The sequence below is a fragment of the Cryptomeria japonica genome, chromosome 1 (genome assembly GCF_030272615.1).
Source record: "Cryptomeria japonica chromosome 1, Sugi_1.0, whole genome shotgun sequence".
In the NCBI taxonomy this organism is placed as follows: domain Eukaryota; kingdom Viridiplantae; phylum Streptophyta; class Pinopsida; order Cupressales; family Cupressaceae; genus Cryptomeria; species Cryptomeria japonica.
The window spans coordinates 190,120,801-190,145,090 of NC_081405.1; positions in this window are offsets into that span (position 1 = coordinate 190,120,801).

Sequence of the window (24,290 nt, forward strand, 5' to 3'; positions counted from 1 at the left end):
CAGCTATAGGTGCAGATTCAGGATCTAGGCATCACTACAAATTTCAGGACCGATAGAGCACATGAACTTAGTTCTAGGGACCAAATCTTAGCAAAAACCACTGGGATAGGGGCATGGCACCTTGGTCCTCTCAAACTTTGGCATAATAAAAATTTGCAGCCTTTAGGTCCTAGTCTGTCAGTTATAGCTTCCACTCTGTAGAATCAGGACAAGGGCAAAACACTCCTATCTCGAACATTTTGGCTCAGAATTTTGGCATAGGTGCACCTCTGAATTTGTCTCCTATTCTGTACTTTTTAGCAATATATCAGTTGTTCTCTACTGCATTTCTAGATTAGGGTTTCTTGTGTATACTTGTATTATAGGTTAATCATTCAAATCTGCACTTTATATTTCTCCTATCTCTCATTTACAACAAGGGAATATAAACCCTAAGAGGTAATCCTTGGCTCTCTCTTCCTCACAAGAAGTAGTCAAAGTGTGTTGCCTCCCTAGGCTCTTTCATATTCCATGAGTGTGTACGCGAGAGTGGGATTAGGGTTTGCTTACTTAGCCTCACTTTCCCCCCTACACACTTAGTGACCATTATATTCAAAATAGGGGGGGGTTCCAATCCAATCGATCTAGTCACAAACCAACAAGGTTAGGATTGAGAATCTTGATTGGATTGGGATTTTGATGGATAACCCTCTTTTGTAGGTTGAATTGCTGAAACTAGGGTAAAAGTACTAAAAAATGAAGGTAAAAATGAGGAAACAATAAGCTATAGGTGTCAGATTCAGTCACAAACCTGGATCTGAGCAGTGTAAGCCAATTCGGACCTATTTGGAGAAAAATCTCCTAAAAAGAAGGGATCATTTTTCCCATGCCCTGCTCCTCCAAACCTTTTGCACTCCAATGGGGTATTGATTTGTCATTGTAAATAATGATTATTGTAAAGATCTAGCTCTGTACCTATTTCTTGCACGCAGAAAGAAGGGGAAATAGGTTGGGAATAGGGGTTTGCTTAAGTCAAACCTTGGTTTTGGAATTAACCATGAAATAGAATTGAAAGATAATTGAATTGGAGCAATGGAAATGTTCTCCTTTTGAGGGAGATGCTGAATAATGACCGAAAACACAAATGATATACCTCCTTCTGAAGTTTTATTTATCTCCACATGGAATTAGGGTTTTATGAAGTCTTCAACAACATTGAATATGAATGTCAACTCCAATGCTTGAATTTTGACCTTATTGCTGCTCCTATACTTGAAGGAAGATTGATTTCTTGATCACTTTACTTGAATGCTTGATTGCTTGAATATGATTTTTGGATATGTGTATGATATATGAAAATGGGAGTGGAAAGCCTCCTTTTATACTTGCTAGTCGAAAAGCATGTTAATTTTTTGACATTGGCCGACACGGGGCTGTATTTCTCGCTCATTTTTTGAAACGAACATGGGGCCCAAAGAAAGGCCCTTTTTTATGAGGACCAAGGCATGGCGCCATTGTCCTATGAAGGACCAAGGTGCCATGCTTTGGTCATACCCAATTTTGGGCCTAGGACAAGGGTCTTGGATGATGCAAAAAGTCAATATGAAGTCAAAATTGCATGGTATGAGCAAAATCAAGTCATCATCAGGCCTAGGGGCGCAAACGCTAAGGTGAGGACCCAATGCAATCAAAATTGTAAGGGAGTAAAATTTAGGATGTTACATTTAGCCCCCACTTTAGCGGGATTATGAGAATAAGCATACTCTTGGTAAAGTACAAAGGTTAACATTGAAAAAATTCCATCAAGATGCTAAGGAGGCAAGACACACCAAGCCCCCAGTGGACTTTAGGTATCTTACAACTTCTAGATCAAGATAAAAGAGACATCATAAGAGAAAGAGAACCATGACTACAAGGCTATTAAGGTTCACTTACCGTGAGTGATGAAAAGAAAAATACCAAAATTACAAAGCAAAAGGGTAAGTTTGCTAAGTAACTTGAGTATCGAGATATGCAAAGAGAGAAACATTGAGCTGAGTGTATGAGCCCATGTTAGCGATTGTGAAAACCTTATTGGGAGAAATTTCTTTAAGGTAGTATACATTCATTTAAAAGAAAAGCATGTTATCATAATAACATGCTCCCAAGAAGGAAAAATCAAAGGATAATGATCACAAAGCATATAAAACACATAAGGGTTCTACTTCACTCTAGGGCCAACATATACTTATGATAAATAATGTATATCATGTATATATTTGCATTTAATATTACTCATCCCCCCCCAAAAGTAGAACCACTATGGAAGAAGGTCAAATATGTCTTTTGAGCCAACATGGGAGAGACCAAAAGAGATCTCAACGCTTTGCATCAAACTCAAGTAGACAACACTAAGGAAAAGAAATAGAATTAAGGAAAATAGAAGAAGGTTACAAATGTGAGAGAGAGAGAGAGAGAGAGAGAGAGAGAGAGAGAGAGAGAGAGAGAGAGAGAGAGAGAGAGAGGATCCATGACACAAATGAAGCTGATCAAGCAAGTCATCTATCTCCCCATCTTTTTGAACATTGTTTTGGGAAGGTGGAAAATATGCAAGAGGAGCAACATCTAGCATAGTAGATAGAGCTATCACAAGTTCCAAACAATTACCATGCTCTAATGATGGATCACTTTGTCTGTTACTAGGAGCTAGGATTAATGCTTGTGAAAATTATTTAGATAACACATTGTCAACATCAACATATTCATATTCATCACTTGAATCAACATTGTTAGCATGGACATCATTTTCATCCATCTCTTCATCAATATTACTTAAAATAGGATTGTTAATTGCAAAAGAACATGAACCATCATTTTTCGTAAGCATTTTATGTCTTGGAGATTTAGCTTGAACTTCCTCCCTAGGGTTAGGCAAAGGCTTGAAAAATGGGATCAAGTTGACATTTGGAGTCTTTGGGGAGGAAATAGTTTGAGAAGCAAGTTCACGAGCTCTAGTACGACGTCTCCATCAGCATTCTCTTGTTGGGATCAATAATCATAGGCTTCTTCTCTTCTTTTAAAGAAGGACGTAAAGAAGAAGGTTTCTTAGGTTGAAATATAGGGCATGTTGGGCCCTTTCCTTTGAAAGATGAAGGAGGAAGAACCACGACATATAAAGGAGGAGTAGTAGGTGTAGGAAGAATAGTGGTTCCATCATGAGGAGGAGGAATAGGTCTATTATGAAGAAGAGGATTAGGATTAGGATTGTAGTCACACAAATCTGTCCATTTTAATTAAATGAATATTTCGTATTTATTTGATTAAAAATCCACTAGCCATCAATTAATTAAATTAATATTTAATTAATTCATCCCCAAACATTCTTCTATTAATTAAATAAATTATTCCATTTATTTTAATTAATTCATTAAATCAAATTCAAATCAATTAAATAAATAAAATCTATTTATTTAATTAAAATCCTCCTTTTCCTCTTTTAAATAAATTAAATAAAACATTTATTTAAATCATTATCCCCACCCCACTTGCATTTTCCTACAAATGCAACTTGCACACATTTATTGAAATAAATGAATTTTTATTTTAAATAAAGTCCTATTTTCCCTCACCCACCAAATCCACTTGCAAAATCTAATCCCCTTCTAGATTCTTCTAACCCCTTCCTAATTAGCCTAATCCATCCCCTAATTATTGTCACATTCCTAAGCAAAATGGAGTCACTTCTCAAAGACTCTAAAGTCTTTGAAAAACATTTAATGCTTTGTGTGTTCAACAAATTAACCCCCAAAGTCTTCCAAGACCACTAATGGCTCTTATATGACCATTTATGGCTCTTACATAACCATTTATGGTTATTTCAAACTTGTCCCCCCAAACATTTATTGTTTTGACCATATTCATCCATTTCACATTTGCACAAGAGTTTATCCATTGGATAAAAACTTTATTCTTTGAATAAAGAGTTTATTCATTCAACCAACCTTGACTTTAGCTCCCAAGGTCATATCAAGCATTTCATGCTTATTCCCTCCCCTCTCAACCTATCTCACATTGACACTTGTCATCCTGGGATTGGGTTGAAAGCCCTCACATGGATTTGAAATCATTCAATCCTGACCATTGTTGAGATTGCTCAATCTCAACCATCCATTGCTCCATTTTTCCTATAAATAGAGCCCATTTCTTCAAATCCAGATCCAGAAAACTTGCATGCATTTAACCTATAGACATTTTAGAGAGCATTTTAGCATAATTAACTAATATTTTGTCATTTTGGATAAAATCAATCATTTTAGTATCAATAGCTTAATATTTGCTTCTTTATTTACATTTAGAGCAATATTTCAATCTCAATCCTCCATAAGCATCCATAGTGCAAAAAGCTGCTGAGAGCTACACTATTTTGGAACTTGGAGAGGAGAGGAACAAGGGAGAAGGAGCTAAGAGCATGCTAAGAGGCATTTGGAGATGCCTCATTATCTTTATTTCCTTAGTTAGATATATTAGCATGATTTTAGTGTCTCTCTTGATATGCCTGTTTAGATTAGTTTTTGATTGAATAACACTAACGATTTTCTTGTGTCTCTTGTGTTGTTTATCTTAGACTAACCTTGTCCATTTAGCAGGGCATCATTTGGTGAACCCAACGTGAATCGAAGCACCAAAATATCATTTTTTTAAACCCAACTAACATGTTTGAATGTTGAAAATGTCACACAGGTTGCGCTTTGGCGCTATTGAACTCGTTCTAGCGCTATCAATACTTATAGTTTTAGCGCTATTGTTCTTACAATAGCACTATTGCCTCAAGTTCAGCGCTTTTGAAACTATTTTGGCACATTTGACATCATTTTAGCGCTATTAACCCTGTTTCAGCGCTTTTGCCTCTCTGTATTTCCCTTTCTTTCAGTGCTTTTGAGTTAAATAGTGCTTCTGTTCAAACACAGACTAGCGCTATTGTAACAGAATGTCATAAACAAAAAAAATTGCAAATTTTAGGCTTGTGGAAGCCCCCCTTGGACATAGATTTTACTAACAATTTGTTGTTTGTGCAGGTTTAAAACTCACCATAAAAAAAATCACAAACTTGTCTTTTTGGTGCTTTTAAAACTTGAACAAAAACAAATTTTCCTTGTTTTCTAGTTAGGGTCACCCATCTTTTGGTGCATTAAAAATTGAACAAAATAAACATTTGCTTTCATTGCAAGTTAGGACTCATTTTTTTTTGGGGCTTAAAATCAACAATTTGATTTCCTTGCATCAAACTAAAGAATTTACAAACCACACTTCAAATTTTGGTGCAATTAAAAACTTACAATCCACTTGTTCCAATTCTTGCAAGCGATTTACTTTATGCAGAACGTGCTTTTTGTTAAGTTGACCAGGACTTCCCATTCCTAGTTTACGAAACATATTGCCTTTGAAAGTTAAAAATAACATCATGATTGTTGGAGCAACATCTCCAAATAGTTAGACCACATTGTGATGATGGGTTAAAAAGAACAAGTGTTTTTTGTGTTTGGCACACTTGTGCAAAAGGTTGGTCGAGTGGTCCCACTTCTAACACACACTATCCTCTCCCTTGGCTTTCGTGGTCCTAGGTGCAAGAGAAAAGTGTTAGTAACACTCAAATTTTATCTTTTTAAGAGAGGCCTGCCAAGGGATCGATACTCTTGGGAACGACCTCGAGCGGTAAATCCTTTGAGCCGCTATAGAAATCAGGTGAGAGCGAAAGCTGTAGCCTTGGGTATAGCTATTCCTACAGTGTAACTGGCTGAAAGGACAAATGGGCCCCACCACCAGTTACAAGGCTCTTAAGTGAGTCACTGTAGAATGAACTTATGTCCAAAAACATCGAACATGACTAAACACCTTTAAGTAGTAGCCTACCTGTTCTATTGATTGAGGATATTTGCGATATAATTTAGTTCAAAAGCATAGATGGTTTTGCTCCCAAGATACTCACCATACATATTTCCTTGAGTAGAAACATAGCTTTTTGAAAAGTCACTGGTGGCTTGATAAAAGTGGTGATTCCCCCATCATAGGGATCATCTATTTGTTATGCTCGTGCAAGACTTATTATATCACATCCTTACCTGCCACGACGGGATTCATAAGGTATGTAGTACCAAAGTCGAAGAAATATCAAGATGTGGGCTAAATTTATCACAACTAGCCATTTGACCTTAGGGATAAAAAGTGTTTGAAGTGTGTTTGTTTTAGTCAAGACCAAGTGCAAATTAAGCCGACTTCAGGCTTTGGAAATACACCTTAAAATACATCTAAAGGAAGGGTCATATACAAGTCCAAGGATTGGGTTGATCTAGACCCATACTCATTTGAGCCTTTTAGGCAACATTCTTGTGTTTGTGTGCTTGCTTTGTTTTCTTGTCAAAGAAAAATCAGAAAAATCACTTCCCAAAAGAAAAACAAAAGTATTCATCCAACCAAACATTTTTCAAAACAAACAAACACATCAAAAACAAAGTGCAAACAACAAAGAGTCAAAATTTTATGACCATTCTTCATATCTTGCAAAAGAAGAAGCGTCATCAGATTATCAACTTGAAAAGAAGACCATTAAGCTCAAAGGCTTTGATCAAAAGGAGGAAATTCTTCTATATAAATAGACAAATCTTTGTCTCCCATAGAGTTTTTCTGGGACACATGCGTCTCTACTTTCAAGGCAAAACAAACGAATTTGATTTAGAGACATTCAACCGCAGAGTTTTTATGCAATATAGAGCTCTGAGTTATCACAAAAACCAAGGAGGTAAGATTAATCCCAACTTTTTCCCAAATGTTTGTATCACATACAACACAGCTCGAGAAATACCACCAACACCCGAAAGGGAAGAGGTAGAGTTTGTCCCTTTTGTGACACAAAGTTTTTATTGAAGTTGAAAACATTTCATCCATCATCACTTCATGATCAATCCGTTCAAACTCTCAAAACATTAAGAGGTTCTTGTCCCAAAGTTCTCTTTTAGATATTGCTTGAATCAAACACTTCACATCACTTTTTAGATTGTTTCTACATCTAGGATAAGCTCATCCTAAGAGACACATCTACGTAGGTTAAAACTAGTTCATGAGTGAATCCTCTCATTACTAGGTAGTTAAATCTGTAACACATCTTAAATTTCTCTACACCTTATCACATCAAAATCTTATCAAACAAACAAGCAATTCAAAGAAGGAATTTCAGTTACATCTACCTTAAAAGTGCTAGAGATCTACATGCAACACAATTCACCAATCATCAATCTCTCATTTCATCAAAAACTCATCATCATTTTCACACAACTTCAACAAAAGCTTGTAAGCAAAATGGCCCAAACCCGATCACAGTCGAGGCAACGAGAAATAGAAATGGAAGAAGAAGAAGAGGAAAATCTCAATGAATTTCAAGAAGCACTTAGAGGAAATGCGAATGACGAAAACCCAAGTACTCCTACTCCCGCAACAATAGAAAGGGCTCAACATAACCCTCTCTTTAACATACTGTTTGACGAAATACTCAGGAGCAATGCAGATGCTCACTTCTTAAACTCGCTCAAGAAGGAGCAAAACTCCCCTCTGACTTTGATCTTGCCCAATTAAGACAAGCATCATAAAGACAAAGTCACCATGAAGAGGAAAGAGGTAGAGATCCCATCAGATATAACATTCCTCGAGGTAACGCACCACCTCCTCCTCCAAATGAAATGGAGATGTTGCGGCAACAAGTCGAGAATCTCGCCCAACAAATTCATAGGGGTGTCAAGACTAACCAATTCTCACTCAATGACATCTGTCCCTATCCTTTTGATAGGAATCTTTATATGCCACCCTTTCCATGAGGATTCGAAACACCCAAATTCAAAAAATATAGAGGAAAGGGAGATCCTCGTGATCATGTCAGAGAATTTCATTCCGCTTGTCTCGAAGTGGCATATGAAGATACATACCTAATGCACCTTTTTCCCCAAAGCTTGGGAGGAACAACCACATCATGGTTTTCCCGACTACCAGGTGGCATTAGAACATTTGAGGAACTCATCTAGAAGTTCCTAGCTTATTACTCTCATAACATTGAACGCGACATCACCATGGCTGATCTGTGCAACACTAAACAAAAACCAGGTGAACTATTCTTAGTATTCCTGCAACGATGGTGCCAAATGTCTAGCAGACGTTCTCTTCAGTTACCTGAACGAGAACTAGCAGAAATATTCATTTCCAACTTAAATGAAGAAATGGAATTTCACCTGGATGTCAAAGACACAGACTCTTTTAATTATATGATCACCAAGGGTCTGAAATGTGAAAGGGCACTCATCAAGAAAGGACTCATCAAAATCTATAATGAACCAAAGGATGGTCCTCGCCCACGCTTCAATAGTGATAAACCAAGCTTCTGGAATAAAAACAAGAATATCGTCAATGATGGGGTTGTGGATGCTAGGACTATATAAAATGCACAACCTGTGGTTCGGTTTGCAGGACAGAATCCTCCACCTCAGAACAACACAAAATGTTCCTTCAAATCAAGGTCGCATCACATGTCATGATGAACCAAGACCTCATTAGCAAAAATAGAAACGCACATACACTCCCTTAGGGGAACCCATTGAAACAGTATTGCGACAACTCATTTCTCAAAATTTGGTCACTCTACCTAAACTATCAAACTATGAGCCTCAGGTCAAACCGGCATGGTGGAGAGATACCGAACACTGTGAATTCCATCAAGGAAGAGGACACAAGACAAGTAATTGTCACCGATTAAAAGATCTTATTCAGGATCTTATTGACCGAGGGGAAATTGAAATTGAAGGACATGACCCAAAAACAACCAATAATGATCATCTGATGTTCAAAAATCCACTTCCATCACAAGATCAAAGGGGTCCTTCTACTTCTAGGCGAGGCACCGATACCACTGATTATACACAGGCTGCATATAATTATACTGTAAATCACCTGTATGATACCAATGAACAAGTTGCAACTATAACATTCAAAAATCCCAACTCAAATTGTAATGTTGTTACACGTCGTGGTAAGGTCACCATAAAGGCAGCTCCAAAAGGCACCACCTCCATCCCAAAGCAGTACAATCTTGTGGAACAATTAGACAAAACACCTGCGCTTATATCCATTTTAGAACTATTGCGCCTATCGCCCTCTCATAAAACTATCTTGGATCAAGCCCTCCAAGAGGCGTCAGTCCTTGCAAATCTAAATACAGACCAATTTCAAGCCATGGTTGGAAGTCTAAAGTCATCACCTTGTCTCACTTTTTTCGAAAGTGACAACTCTTCCTTCCAGCAACCTCATAACGCCTCACTCCATATTGAAGGCTTTATCAACCAGCATAGGATCAAACGAGTCTTGATCGATAATGGAGCAGGCCTAAATATTTGTACACTACAGTTGGTCACATTATTGGGATATGCAGTAGAATCAGTGGATCCTCGTAAGAAGATCACAATAAAAGCCTATGACGATGCAGAGCGTTCATCCAAAGGAGCTATGGTACTACCAATCCGAGTAGGCCCTATGGTAAAACACATCATCTATCAGGTTCTGGACCTTCCTCTGCTATACAATCTATTGTTAGGAAGACCTTGGATACATGCCATGCAAGCCGTTCCATCTACCTACCATCAATGTATCAAGTTCCCACATAACAGTGTAGAGATCACAATCCTGGGCGATGCAAATCCCTTTGCGTACTATCATAATATCAACCATCAACCAGAGATTACTGTTCCTAATAATAGAGAAGCCATTTCCTCCACATCATATATAAGTCCCACCTCTCTTGCCAGTTCAAACACCACTATACCCAAGCAAGAAAAGCTTAAGATGAAGATAGCAGAGGAAGGTCCTGGGGAATACAACTTGAGTCAAATCTTTTGTGTGGGACAAATGCCCACTTCTCCTAGAACACATGGTAAACCACAGCAGGTACTCCAGCAACCAATAATCACACCAGCATGTGCTTTGACGCCTTTCATCCTTGGAAAGAGTCAAGAAGAAGAAACCCAAGATGAGGACTTAGCGGACTGGATCTATAAAGATCCCATCACCACTGATATACCGCAAGTTAAACTTCCTACGGATCAGTATGGCAAAGGTCTCCTCATTATGCAAAGAATGGGGTATGATGGTCAGAGTGCTTTGGGATATTGCAAACAAGGACGAGATGAACCTCTACTACCGAAATTCAAGCCCAAAGGTAATACAGGCCTAGGCTTTGAAAAAGAGATCTTTCCTAAACTCAAATTCAAAGGAAAACCTAGCAAACCATTATGTTAGCCTACTGCAAAAAGGACACCTTTCATTATCAAAGCAGCATCAAGCACCATCACAACTGCCCCACTGAAGCTCAAAATCCCAACACCACCACCTACAATACCAATCATCCCACCAATCAAACCAGTAATCCCATCCGCAGTAGCCATTACATCCATAGTACCATTAGCAGCAGCAACTGTATCAAAGCCCGCAGCAGCATCTATGGCACCAACAGTTCCAGCAGAAGCAACTGAGTCAACACTACCGATACTCCTCGTATTGGATTCCTTAATCCCCATCGACCTTCCTGCAGCCCCGATCATTTCATCTACGAAGGTACATCAACCAATCACACCTGCAGTAGTCAATTCAAAAGACATCCCAGTATGGTATAGTAGTCGGATGCTAGAAAGTGACTCAGAGACCGACTCACATGAGTGGGAATTTGATTTTGTACAGCTTAACACTTCAGATGAGGAAGACACATCACCACCTCCACCACGCAAAGACATCCCTGTTTACGGAGAAGAACATATAAATACCACTTGGGTTCCTGACCTGGAAACATCTTCCACAGACCCTACGTCTCATCCTATGCCTGATTCTGACAGGGAGAGTACCATCAACGACCTTCACCATAACGTCTTAACCCTCACCGATACATCTAATGCACTTAACCTAATCGATGAAGTAATGCCCATTATCCACCCTGAACTCATCGAATGGAACCAACCAAATCCCCCATGTCTTGACTTCTTCCAAAACGATGAGGCCATCATTGACTTTTTGGAATTAAGGGATAACCTACCAAGCGAGGATCACAAAGCTGGATTCGCCATTGAACTTAATAGCGCAACATACTTCGGGGCGAATGCCAAACCTTTCAGCTGCAAAAATATAACAATAAAACATGGATCTTCTAGTGAAAACCACACTGTGGCATTGTTTGATCCAACAAAAGTAAAAAGAAAGAGCGTATCCAATGGTGAAAACCTCTTTGAGGCACCTGAGGATGAAGGGTTTGACATCCTCCCCGCTAGTACACAACAGGAATGATCAACGATTCTCATCGAGGAAACCAAAGAATACAATGTGGGGACTCCTGAAAATCCTCATCTCATACATCTGGCATCTCTTCTCACTCTAGAGGAATGGCCTAAGTTTATAGAATTCTTCCAGAAGCGCCAGATCAACTTTGCATGGTCATATGCAGACATGCCTAGGCTTGATCCTGATTTAGTCATGCATCACCTTACCATAGCAGAAGGAGCCAAACCTGTCAAGCAAAAGCTTCGTAAGATGCATCCTCAAATTGCAGTACTAGTCAAAACAGAACTCAAGAAACTCCTAGATGTTGGTTTCATTAGACCAATTGATTATGCAGAATGGATCTCCAACATTGTACCTGTCGGCAAACCAAAAGGGGGCATTCACATTTGTACTGACTTCAGAGATCTGAATAAGGCCTGTCCTAAGGATGACTTCCCCTACCAAATATCGACATCATAGTGGGTCTGACAGCCGGACATGCCATGCTTTCACTCATGGATGGCTTTTTCAGGATACAATCAGATAAAGATCGCACCAGAAGATCAACATAAGACAGCCTTCACCTGTCCATGGGGCACATATTGCTGGAATGTGATGCCTTTTGGTCTAAAGAATGCAGGAGTGACCTATCAACGAGCAATGACCACCATCTTCCATGACATGATGCATACTATGATGGAAGATTATGTGGATGACTTACTAGCAAAATCACTCACCAGAGAAGGGCATCTCCACATCTTAGATAAAATATTTGATAGACTAGAACAATACCATGTTCGACTCAACCCAAAGAAATGTGTCTTTGGAGTAACCTCCGGGAAGCTTCTAGGATACATTGTCTCAAGCAAAGGTATTGAGGTCGACCCAGCAAAGGTAAAAGCAATCATGGATATGCCACCACCAAAGAATATCAGTCAGCTAAGGACATTACAAGGGCGACTCCAATCTATCCACAGATTCATCGCACAATTGGCTGATAAGTGTCACCCATTTACACATCTGCTACATAAGAATATCCGCTTTTAGTGGGATGCCAGATGCCAGCAAGCATTTCAGACACTTAAAGACTATCTCATGAATCCACCATTGCTGATGCCACCAGATCCAAGTAGACCATTGTTACTCTATATCTCAGCGACAAGTACAGCATTGGGTGTACTACTGGCACAACATAATACAGAAGGAAAAGAGTGTGCTGTTTACTACATCTCTCGCACACTAGTGGGCTATGAACTCAATTACACACCTATTGAGTGAGCTTTCCTAGCAGTAATCTTAGCAGCCACTAAACTGAGGCACTATCTGTTAACACACAAAGTACAACTCATTGCAAAGATTGATCCACTCAAGTATTTACTTAGCAAAGTAGCATTGACAGGTCGCTTGGCCAAATGGGTGATGATTCTAAGTGAATTTGACATCGAGTATGTGGACCGTAAGGCTATCAAAGGGCAAGTCATTGCAGATCAGTTGGCTGATGCACCTCTCATAGGTGATCATCCTCTCATTTCCAATTTTCCAGATGAAGAGATATTCATGATCACAACAACACAACCATGGAAATTATACTTTGATGGTTCATACACTAGACATGGCTCGGGGGCACACATCCTATTTATCACACCCCAAGGTGATAGCATCTCAAAGTCTTACAGGCTCACATTTCCATGCACAAATAGCATAGCAAAATATGAGGCCTTGATCACAGGACTCAGGCTAGCCGTACAATGGAAATTACAAGAACTGCAAGTATATGGCGACTCACAACTAGTCATTCGACAAGCAACTGATGAATATCAGACCAAGGATGATAAACTCATGCCATATAAGCAAATGGTGGACACTCTAAAGACATCATTTATTACTATCACTTTTGAGCAGATACCAAGAGATCAGAATCGAGCTGCTGATGCCATGGCTACCATTGCATCTCTCTTAGATCTTCCACAGAATTCAACACGCTACGAGTTCTTGGTAGAATAGCTTTGGATTCCTACTTATGATATCCCCGAATCTAAAATGATATGTCGCCTTGTCGGTTTTGACTCCCCATGGTACGGTGAATTTTACACCTATCTCCGCGATCACACCCTTCCTCCCAACCAATCAAATAACCAACGTAAAACCTTCATTCGCCAAACTGCTCGATATACCATTATTGCTGAAACCCTATACCACCGTGGTCTTGATGGTACTCTCCTTCGATGTCTGGAACAAGATGAGATAACAAAGGCCTTAGAAGTACATGAAGGAATTTGTGGAACTCACTCAAGTGGTCCGTCACTAGCCAAGAAACTCCTGCGCAATGGATACTATTGGCCATCTATGGAAAAAGATTCCTACTACTTTGTCAGAAAGTGCAAGAAATGTCAAGTTCATGGCGACCTGATACATGCACCAGCACAGGAATTGCAACCAATCACAACACCATGGCCTTTTTGTCAATGGGGCCTTGACCTTTTGGGTAAGATTCATCCATCTTCATCTAATGGCCATAAATTCATTATTACCGCCACCGAATATTTCACAAAGTGGATCGAAGCTGTTCCACTTACCCAGGTCACCGGCAAGCAGATCGCCTCATTCATCCTCAACTACATCATCTGCCGGTATGGTGTGCCCATGTCCATCATCACAGACAACGGTCTTCCTTTCAAAAATCAGGATGTCCATGAACTTTGTGAGAAATTTCACATCCAACACCGCTTTTCCACCCCCTATTACCCACAAGGAAATGGTCAGGCCGAAGCATCAAATAAGAACATATTAAGAATCCTCAAGAAGACAGTTAATGATGCCGGCCATGATTGGCATGTTCAACTAAATCCACCGCTATGGGCATATCGAACTAGCATTCGAACCCCTACAGGTGCAACTTCTTATTCGTTGGTCTATGGTACAGAAGCTATCTTGCCTATTGAGGTCAAGATACCATCATTATGGGTTTCCTTGCATAATCTAATAGATGACGAAGCCTACAGAGTATCCTGTCTTCAGGACTTAGAGTTACTTGATGAGAAGCGACAAGCTGCATATAATCACCTCAAAGCCTATCAGCAGCGCATGAGCAGAAGCTACAATCACTGAGTTAGACCTCACACATTTGAGGTAGGTGATCTTGTTCTACGAGAGAATCCTCGCAACCAACCAAATAGAGAACATCAGGGCAAGTTTGAATCAAATTGGCTGGGCCCATATGTTGTCACTGCTGTATTCGGGTCTGGGGCATATCAGTTGGCTACATCAGAAGGAGAATCGCTTGTAGATCCAATCAACAGCATGCACCTCAAACGGTTTTATACCTAAGATGAACAGAGCATCAGGCTCCCCTACATACCAAAAAATACCAAAAACATTCAGAAAAATGTCCTGAAGAAAATACAAAAACATTCAAAAAAGTAAAGAAAAATCATGCATCCAAATGGTGAACAACCACTCCGGTGGCACCTTGGGTAAGTGTGATGGTGAAAACCTGGCAAATAGGCACCACTCGTAAAGGCTATGGCTCCATTGTCTTTCAGACTTGTTGTGATCACATCTACTTCATACATACATCCATCCATCCAAAAATATGGCTTGTTATTCATCTGCAATTATGATAGTACTCCATACATCTTGCATCCCGCTTTTTCATAGTCATGTCTAAAACTGGGGGCAATGCCCTTAACCTATTGATGGAAGTGGATTCTACATTGTCTTATGATTCATTAAGTTCTTCATTCAAACAATCATCAAAATACCAAAAACATTGGAAAATGTCTCAACAAAATACCAAAAACATTCAAAACAATACAAAATCCAAAAACATTAGAAAACATCGAAAATCACACAAAAACATGGCAACACCTTCTACATACTCATCCATGCAGATACCAAAACAAACATTGACAAAATACTCACACACTGACCATTTACCAATCAACCACACAATCAACATCAATACTCAAAACTGTCTTCAACAAGGATGCATCCTTCCTTACTAGAACAAAGACAAAAGTGACGTTTTCTTTGACAAGAAAATTATGTTAAGCTATCAAATACTTGGTTGATTTGTGAGTACAATCATTCGTTTATCTGTATCGGGATCTTTCAGCATTGTTTTGCATCGTTTGTGCATTATTTCCGATGAAGTTCTGGGGCATGTACTAATGGTGTCTATGTGGGAAGTTCACCAAGCTACGTGATCTTATGCCACATGCAGTCATGGATCATTATGGCTTGCTGACTACGGCGTATACCTCGACCATATGGGCATGAACCATTACCAAGGATCCATATTCTTTATTCTTTATGTATATACTGTTTGTTTGCAGGTACAATGCTCTTCCTTTGGTTCCTCCTACCTCATCCAAACTGGATAAAGGTTTTTATCTCTTAGTACGCTATGCACTTGTCTCATGATATGATTAGCCTAAGATCAAGGAGGACGATCCAAGTCATGCATGAATAGAGATAATCCTTGTCTGTTCTGCAAGCAATACTCTGGTCGACTTGACCCTTATATCAAGTCGTTTGTATTAACTTGCTATATTAAAATCCATGTAAGGAATACTCAGGTCATCTTGAATCATTATGTCAAGATGCTTGTATTCTCTTCCAACATTTTAAAGCTCAATGATGAAAATGGAGCACTATGGATCGTCATTTCATCTCATCTGTTTATATCTTGCATTCCATTGCATATCACCCATTCATTCATTCACATGTAGGTTTTATATGCAAAAGTAACCATTAAAACTGGTCTTGGATACAATCACGACTGAGTACTCTGATACATCATCAATGCATCATGCAAAGTCTTACAAACCTTGCATTCCTCATGGTCATCTCATCATCGCATTTAGTTGCATCTTGGATTAAGAACATTCATGTCATTTTTAAAGTTAACATTGCATATAGTTCATTTTTGACATTAGTTTTCATTAATCATTCGCATCATTGCCTCAATCATAAAAAAATAAAAATAAATTTTTTAAATTAGATTCATTCATGAGATCAAATTGTCTTTTGATTGTTTTAAAATCATTTACTAGGCATTCATATAGTATCGATTATCCATCGTCATTTTATCATCCTTTATCATTTATTATTGCATCCATTCATTTATAGTTAAAAAGTGCATTCATTCATCCATTAACTAAGTATCTTATTATGCTCATTTTAGGATTCATTCACATTGCATTCATTTATCCTCTTTTTAATTGCATTAAGGTGCAGTTATTAAAACATTAGTTATAGTATCATCACATTATCATTTGTACTTAAATCATATTTAAGCATTTAGAATCATAAATCCATTTGTTTACAAAACATTGGTTCATAACGTTTTATATCCATTATACATATGCATTCATTTAAACATTATCATATGAACATTTGTACTTTACATTTTGTTTCTCCATATTACATTCATCTAAAAAACATCTAGATGCATATCCATACCTAAATATCATTCATTTAAAACCATTACATTAACATCATCACATAAATCATCTCATCATTATATTGCAATAGGAAACACCAAAATCCTGTTCATAAATCATCATAAGCATACATCATCATCATGGCATCACATATATAAAGCATTACATCAAACAAAAAAAAAATCAAACAAATCATACATATATAAACCTGCATTTCATATGTCAGTATCCCACACCATAAATCATCATAAAAACATGCATATAAGAAACATCTCATCAAATGCATACATATACACACATCCATCTAAGCAATAACTCATCATCCTGCATAAGCATCCATACATAATGAGCTGCATATCATCCAAATATGGGATCTCCTCATATATATCATCTCATATATCAGAGTACAATGAAGTCTACAAAATCGGCTACCAAGAGCCATCCAAGATACAGTCCAAAAAATAAACAATGATACAATACATATATGCATGCAAAAATGCTCTCTCAAATGCCACTCTGGCCAGATGCTGTCCCAACACCTCCACCTGCTCCACCACTGGTGCTCGCACCACCTGCTCCATCTCTCCATGGAGGCCTCATCGAACCACCACTCCCTCCTACATCCCCTGATCTCTCCCTCTGCAGCGGACCCATCACACCCCCACTGCTCTGCACCCTTTGCGATCGCTCTGATCTGGCCTGCCGCATCTCAGAATAACTAAGAGCTCGCTGACTAACTGGCACCACCTGCTCATATAAACCCCGCCAGTAGTCTATCTCTGCCTATGCTCGTCGCATCTCCCTCATCACCTCCCCCGTAGGCCCCTGTGCTCCTTCTCCAACCCGCACTCTCTCCTACAGCTCTGCCAATCTCTCCATTGCACTATCCCTCTCCTGCAACACCACCGCCAGCTCTGACTCCCGTGCAAATAGCTACACATCCCTAGCTGCCACCTCCGCCTCCAAATCCTCTATCCGAGTCTGCAAATGTACTATCATATGATCTCACAGATCTCCAGTGGCTCCCTCCCTGGTATCCATAGCTGCCTCACCTGCACCACCCTCTCTAGTAGTTCCCTCCCCTCTGTCCATCGGGATCTCCCTCTCCATCCCCCTCCCACTTAGCTGAACTCCTCCCTATATCAATGGTCCCTGTGATATCTGTAGAGGCAGTCCACCTCTCCCTCTCTGTTGACTCCACATCCCCAATCCCCCACCTCCTCCTCCTCCTCCTCCTCCTCCTCCTCCTCCTCCTCCACCTGCCCTCGGTCCTTGACCTCCTGCCCTCCTCCATCTCCATCCTCTCTCATCCTCAAAATCTGGGATCGGCTCTGCTCAATCAGAGATTCGTAAGATCAGGTGTGTTGCCCGGTACTACGTGTACTCATCTGTAACACCTGCATCCACGACCCTCGGTCGTATGTCCCACGGTATCGCTTGCAGTGTCCAAAACTCTGCCAATGCCTGATCATATGGTAGCACTAGCCCCCATGCGTACCTCTCCTGAATAACTCGCGCATACTCGCCTAATCCACTGGGCAGTCCCTGCTGCCGTCCAAACTGCCTCATCACTGTCCCAGGCACGTGTCTCTCCACATGGTATGCGGTCCTCCCAATGAGGAATCGGGTCATAAAAACGTAAGGCAGTGCCTCTGCATCATCATCCCATGGCTCACACTCCAAGTATGGCCGCCATATAACTGCATCTAGATCATCTAATGCCCGCCGCCACCACTCTAACTTCCCCAGGTGGGGCTGACTCATCATGTCGCTATACATAAACATGTACAGCTGATCTACTGCCTAGAATCTCAGACTCACCGGTCGAGTCACTGGTAGGTGCTCCCAAGCCCAAATATGCAGCAGCGTCATGCCCACTGCTAAGGAACCCCTCCCCCGGTAAACCACCTCATGGAGCTCCTGGTACAGGTGCGCCAGCACGCACGGCCCCCACGCAAATCGGGTACCCTCGGTCATCATCATCTCGATAACCTGTCCCCATCCGACAGACAAACCATGTGAGCGCCTATCAGGACACAGTAATCCTCCCACAATGCCGGACAAAATTGCTAGAAGAGGCTCATATAACGCCGCTATCTCCTCCCAGGCAATGGAACCATCATCAATGAAAACGTCTTCATCAAAAATCCTCTGCATTGCAAGAGTCCCCCAGGATCTGTCATATGTGACCAACTCCCCCTGAATCAGAATCCGTAGGATGCGCCACACATCCTCTAGGGTACTGTCATCTCCCTCTGTGCTAGATGGAAGGTGTACGTCTCACTGTGCCACCGCTCGGCTAACACTGTGATCAATCCGTGATTCATACGAATCACGGGCATGTGCATCACCTCATATAGTCCAGTCATGGCAATGCAATCAATCTCCGCCTCTATCAATCGATCCCGCAACCCCTGTGTCGCAGGATGTCGTTCGCGTAACTGCAACACGCGCAGCTCCTCCTGCACATGGACATTCATCAATCACCATCAGTTGTTTTGTTTTCAAACTTTCTTAAGTTTAAACCTAGACTATCAATAAATACTTTGATCAAGTATCTTCGGGTCTCAACAGGTAAGCAATCATGGCCACCTGGACTTCAACGGGCATTTATCCTAACAAATGACCTACATCTCATCAGGCTGCTATGGTTCAAAATAACTCCCACTTCACCTCACCATCCATCAATCATTGGCATCGGGAGATTTTCTTCATCCAAACTGGGGCATCTCTTTATCGTAAAACAAAAGCGCTATTTTACCAACAAAAGCGCTAGTTTCTCAACAATAGCGCTATAACCCTAACAACAACGCTCAATCAGCTATCCAACAATGCTCCAACTGCAAAAGCGCTAAAACAACTACACAATAGTGCTAATAAAGTTCAAAAGTGCTCAAACATGCCCGCAATAGCGCTTATTAACCAACAGCGCTTAAACTTGCATACCATAGCGCTACAACAAAACAAAGATGCTCAAACAATGGGGCAATAGCGCCATTGCGGCACAGTAGCGCTAGTTCATGGAGCAAAAATGTCAAAACTGTAGTTCCAGCGCTCTTGCTCCGACTCGACTTGGAATCAGCTAAAAACGTATCAAAAATGCATAATAATTAACTTTTCGAATTTGCATACCGCTGGTCCATAGTCGTCTGGGCACTGGAACCGTCGAACTCGCTCAAATCTGTGCTCGGTAATCGATCTCGACATCCTGACTACTGCTCGCTCCTCCAAATTGTCCCTATCAGAGCTCTGATTTCCAACTGGTCACGGTCAGAAATGATCCTGTTTTCATCCCTTTCACCCCATTTATACCCTTCGCCGTCACTGTAACTTCTCCTCGCTCACCGCCGTGGTCGCCGTGAACTTCCTGAGCCCCCCATTTCTCCATTTTTTCTCCCATTTTCTTCTATTTTTCACCCATATGGCTAACTTCTTCTCTTCTACCACCCTGCCAGTTTTCATTCTTTTTCAAGAGATCGACCGATTTTTTGAAATTTTCGGTCCATCTCTCGAGGGGGCATACCACCGATTAAATTAACATTTTATGGGGCATTTTCTTCACACCAGTTTTTCTTTCTTTGAAACGACGCGATAAACCGCACCGTCTCAAAGAGGGGCAAATGTAGTCACACAAATATGTTCATTTTAATTAAATGAATATTTCGTATTTATTTGATTAAAAATCCACTAGCCATCAATTAATTAAATTAATATTTAATTAATTCATCCCCAAACATTCTTCTATTAATTAAATAAATTATTCCATTTATTTTAATTAATTCATTAAATCAAATTCAAATCAATTAAATAAATAAAATCTATTTATTTAATTAAAATCCCCCTTTTCCTCTTTTAAATAAATTAAATAAAACATTTATTTAAATCATTATCCCCACCCCACTTGCATTTTCCTACAAATGCAACTTGCACACATTTATTGAAATAAATGAATTTTTATTTTAAACAAAGTCCTATTTTCCCTCACCCACCAAATCCACTTGCAAAATCTAATCCCCTTCTAGATTCTTCTAACCCCTTCCTAATTAGCCTAATCCATCCCTTAATTATTGTCACATTCCTAAGCAAAATGGAGTCACTTCTCAAAGACTCTAAAGTCTTTGAAAAACATTTAATGCTTTGTGTGTTCAACAAATTAACCCCCAAAGTCTTCCAAGACCACTAATGGCTCTTATATGACCATTTATGGCTCTTACATAACCATTTATGGTTATTTCAAACTTGTCCCCCCAAACATTTATTGTTTTGACCATATTCATCCATTTCACATTTGCACAAGAGTTTATCCATTGGATAAAAACTTTATTCTTTGAATAAAGAGTTTATTCATTCAACCAACCTTGACTTTAGCTCCCAAGGTCATATCAAGCATTTAATGCTTATTCCCTCCCCTCTCAACCTATCTCACATTGACACTTGTCATCCTGGGATTGGGTTGAAAGCCCTCACATGGATTTGAAATCATTCAATCCTGACCATTGTTGAGATTGCTCAATCTCAACCATCCATTGCTCCATTTTTCCTATAAATAGAGCCCATTTCTTCATAATCCAGATCCAGAAAACTTGCATGCATTTAACCTATAGACATTTTAGAGAGCATTTTAGCATAATTAACTAATATTTTGTCATTTTGGATAAAATCAATCATTTTAGTATCAATAGCTTAATATTTGCTTCTTTATTTACATTTAGAGCAATATTTCAATCTCAATCCTCCATAAGCATCCATAGTGCAAAAAGCTGCTGAGAGCTACACTATTTTGGAACTTGGAGAGGAGAGGAACAAGGGAGAAGGAGCTAAGAGCATGCTAAGAGGCATTTGGAGATGCCTCATTATCTTTATTTCCTTAGTTAGATATATTAGCATGATTTTAGTGTCTCTCTTGATATGCCTGTTTAGATTAGTTTTTGATTGAATAACACTAACAATTTTCTTGTGTCTCTTGTGTTGTTTATCTTAGACTAACCTTGTCCATTTAGCAGGGCATCATTTGGTGAACACCAATGTGAATCGAAGCACCAAAATATCATTTTTTAAAACCCAACTAACATGTTTGAATGTTGAAAATGTCACACAGGTTGCGCTTTGGCGCTATTGAACTCGTTCTAGCGCTATCAATACTTATAGTTTTAGCGCTATTGTTCTTACAATAGCACTATTGCCTCAAGTTCAGCGCTTTTGAAACTATTTTGGCACATTTGACATCATTTTAGCGCTATTAACCCTGTTTCAGCGCTTTTGCCTCTCTGTATTTCCCTTTCTTTCAGTGCTTTTGAGTTAAATAGTGCTTCTGTTCAAACACAGACTAGCGCTATTGTAACAGAATGTCATAAACAAAAAAAATTGCAAATTTTAGGCTTGTGGAAGCCCCCCTTGGACATAGATTTTACTAAAAATTTGTTGTTTGTGCAGGTTTAAAACTCACCATTCCTTCTCCTTTCTTTCCAATAATTTCCATAAGTCTAGTGTAACTGAAACCCAAGAAAATGGAGGTGGTTTATGCGTACTTACCATAATTCTCCTTCTTTTCTTTTCTTGATTAACCTTCTTTTCTTTCTCTGCTAATAGTTTCCTTTTCACAGAGGGTTCTCCACTAAGTGGCTATTGATGTTCATAAGTGTCTTCAATGTTAACGTTAACTTTAATTTCCTCAGAATGAACCAATGCTTCCTCCTTTGAAACTTCTTCCTCATCCCCTGCTATATCTTATGCTACATTCTCTATCACAAATTATGATGTGTTGGGCCACATCTTCTGCTACATATTATACTATATCTCTTGATTCCTTTTCTTCTATTTTTTCGATAGATTCTTCTTCAAATACTTTCTCAGGTTCTTCTTTAGATTCTTCCTTAGATTCTTCCTCATATTGAGATGCCTCTTGATCTTGGCTTCCTTCATCATTAGTGGAAGAAGATGGAAGTGAAGGTTGCAATTCAAAATAATCCTTTTTTAGGAATTTCTTCTTCTTTGGTATCTGAGATTTGGATATCAATTTTCTCTCCTTTAGTAGTCTTACTCTTAAACTTCTTCTTTAGTCTATGACTACTTCTAGTAGGAAGTTTTCTAGTAGTAGGCTTGTCAATCTGTTTACATTTTTGACTAGCTTGAATTGTTTTTGTAGCTGGTTTCTTCACTTTTTGAGTTCCTGCAAGAGATTTAGACTCCTTCACGTTCTATTTTTTAGATGTAGGGGTTTTGGTGTAGACTTATTCGAGGCAAAACTAAAAAAATTAACCTTTTTTTTCTCTTTCACCATCATATCCTATGTAGATTTCATCTTTTTACCCCTGGTTTCTAATAGTTTTTGCACCACAGAAGCTTCCTCTACATTCTGAGCAGAATCCTCCTCTTCACTCAAAGAATCTCTACTAGAAATATTAGTTGCCTTGGAGGATGAAGCACCTGAAACTTATTTAACACTAGACACCTACCTTAATGGTTGAGCTTTGGTTACATCCAATAAATCCACCCATTGCATTCCAGGGTTTGTTTCAACTAGAGTTTACTCAATTAACAACTAGATTAAACAATGGTGAGAAATAGACTGGATATTACCTTTATGTACTTGAACAACCATCTGTTTCAACATGTTGTAAAGGAAATTGGGAACATTCACCTACCTTCCATGCCTTAAATGGCTCAAAATATTAAAATGGCCATAGTGCAACTATGATTGTCGACCCTCGCAGGTGAGATACACGATGACAAATGTTACCCTATGGGCCCAAAGAGGTGGTAATGAAAATTGTCTTGTGCCTTGATGAATAACATGATGCGGAGGGTCACCGTGCTCTGTTAATTGAGCTCTGACTGATCTAGCATCTTTAGTTTGAGTAAATTGTTCTCCAGTCATATGCAAGCCCATGATTTGTGCAATTCATTCTTTTGTAACAAGCACCCTTAACCCTTTAACTACTGCTTGGTCTTCCTTTAATGTCTGTGCAAATTCTAGGGCAACTCCATCATCATAAGCATGTAGCTTAGTAAAATAATCCATTCAACCATACCATCTAAAAAGAGGTTCATAATATTGGTCCTCAAAAATAAGGCTATGATCTATGGGTTCATGGGGAATTGTTGCTAAAAATCACATTCCCTTAAAAATAGATACACAATTCTTCAAGAAACCCTTCTGTTTTTTTGAAATTCAAATGTTGAACTTCCTTCTTTCTAAGGTCTTTAAGAGAAAACAAATAAATGGGACAAACTTATGACACAACCTCTCAAAATGATAACATAACACAAGAAACAAAGGGTTGGTTATAGAAAGTGCAATGAAATAACACAACCTTTCTTAAATTTTAAAATTTACTGATTTGAAATTGGCTGATTTTGCTGATTTAACATTAGGCTTAAGTAAAAATTGACTCAAGGAACCGCCTAAGTTAATATGATAGTTAAAATTTGTGCCAAATAATTATACTAATAATGCCAACCTCACACTATCCTCTTCCCCCCTCCCCCAACTAAAGTTATACGCAGGTGTCCACACATGCATAGGGATAGGCATTATGAACAAATTTATAA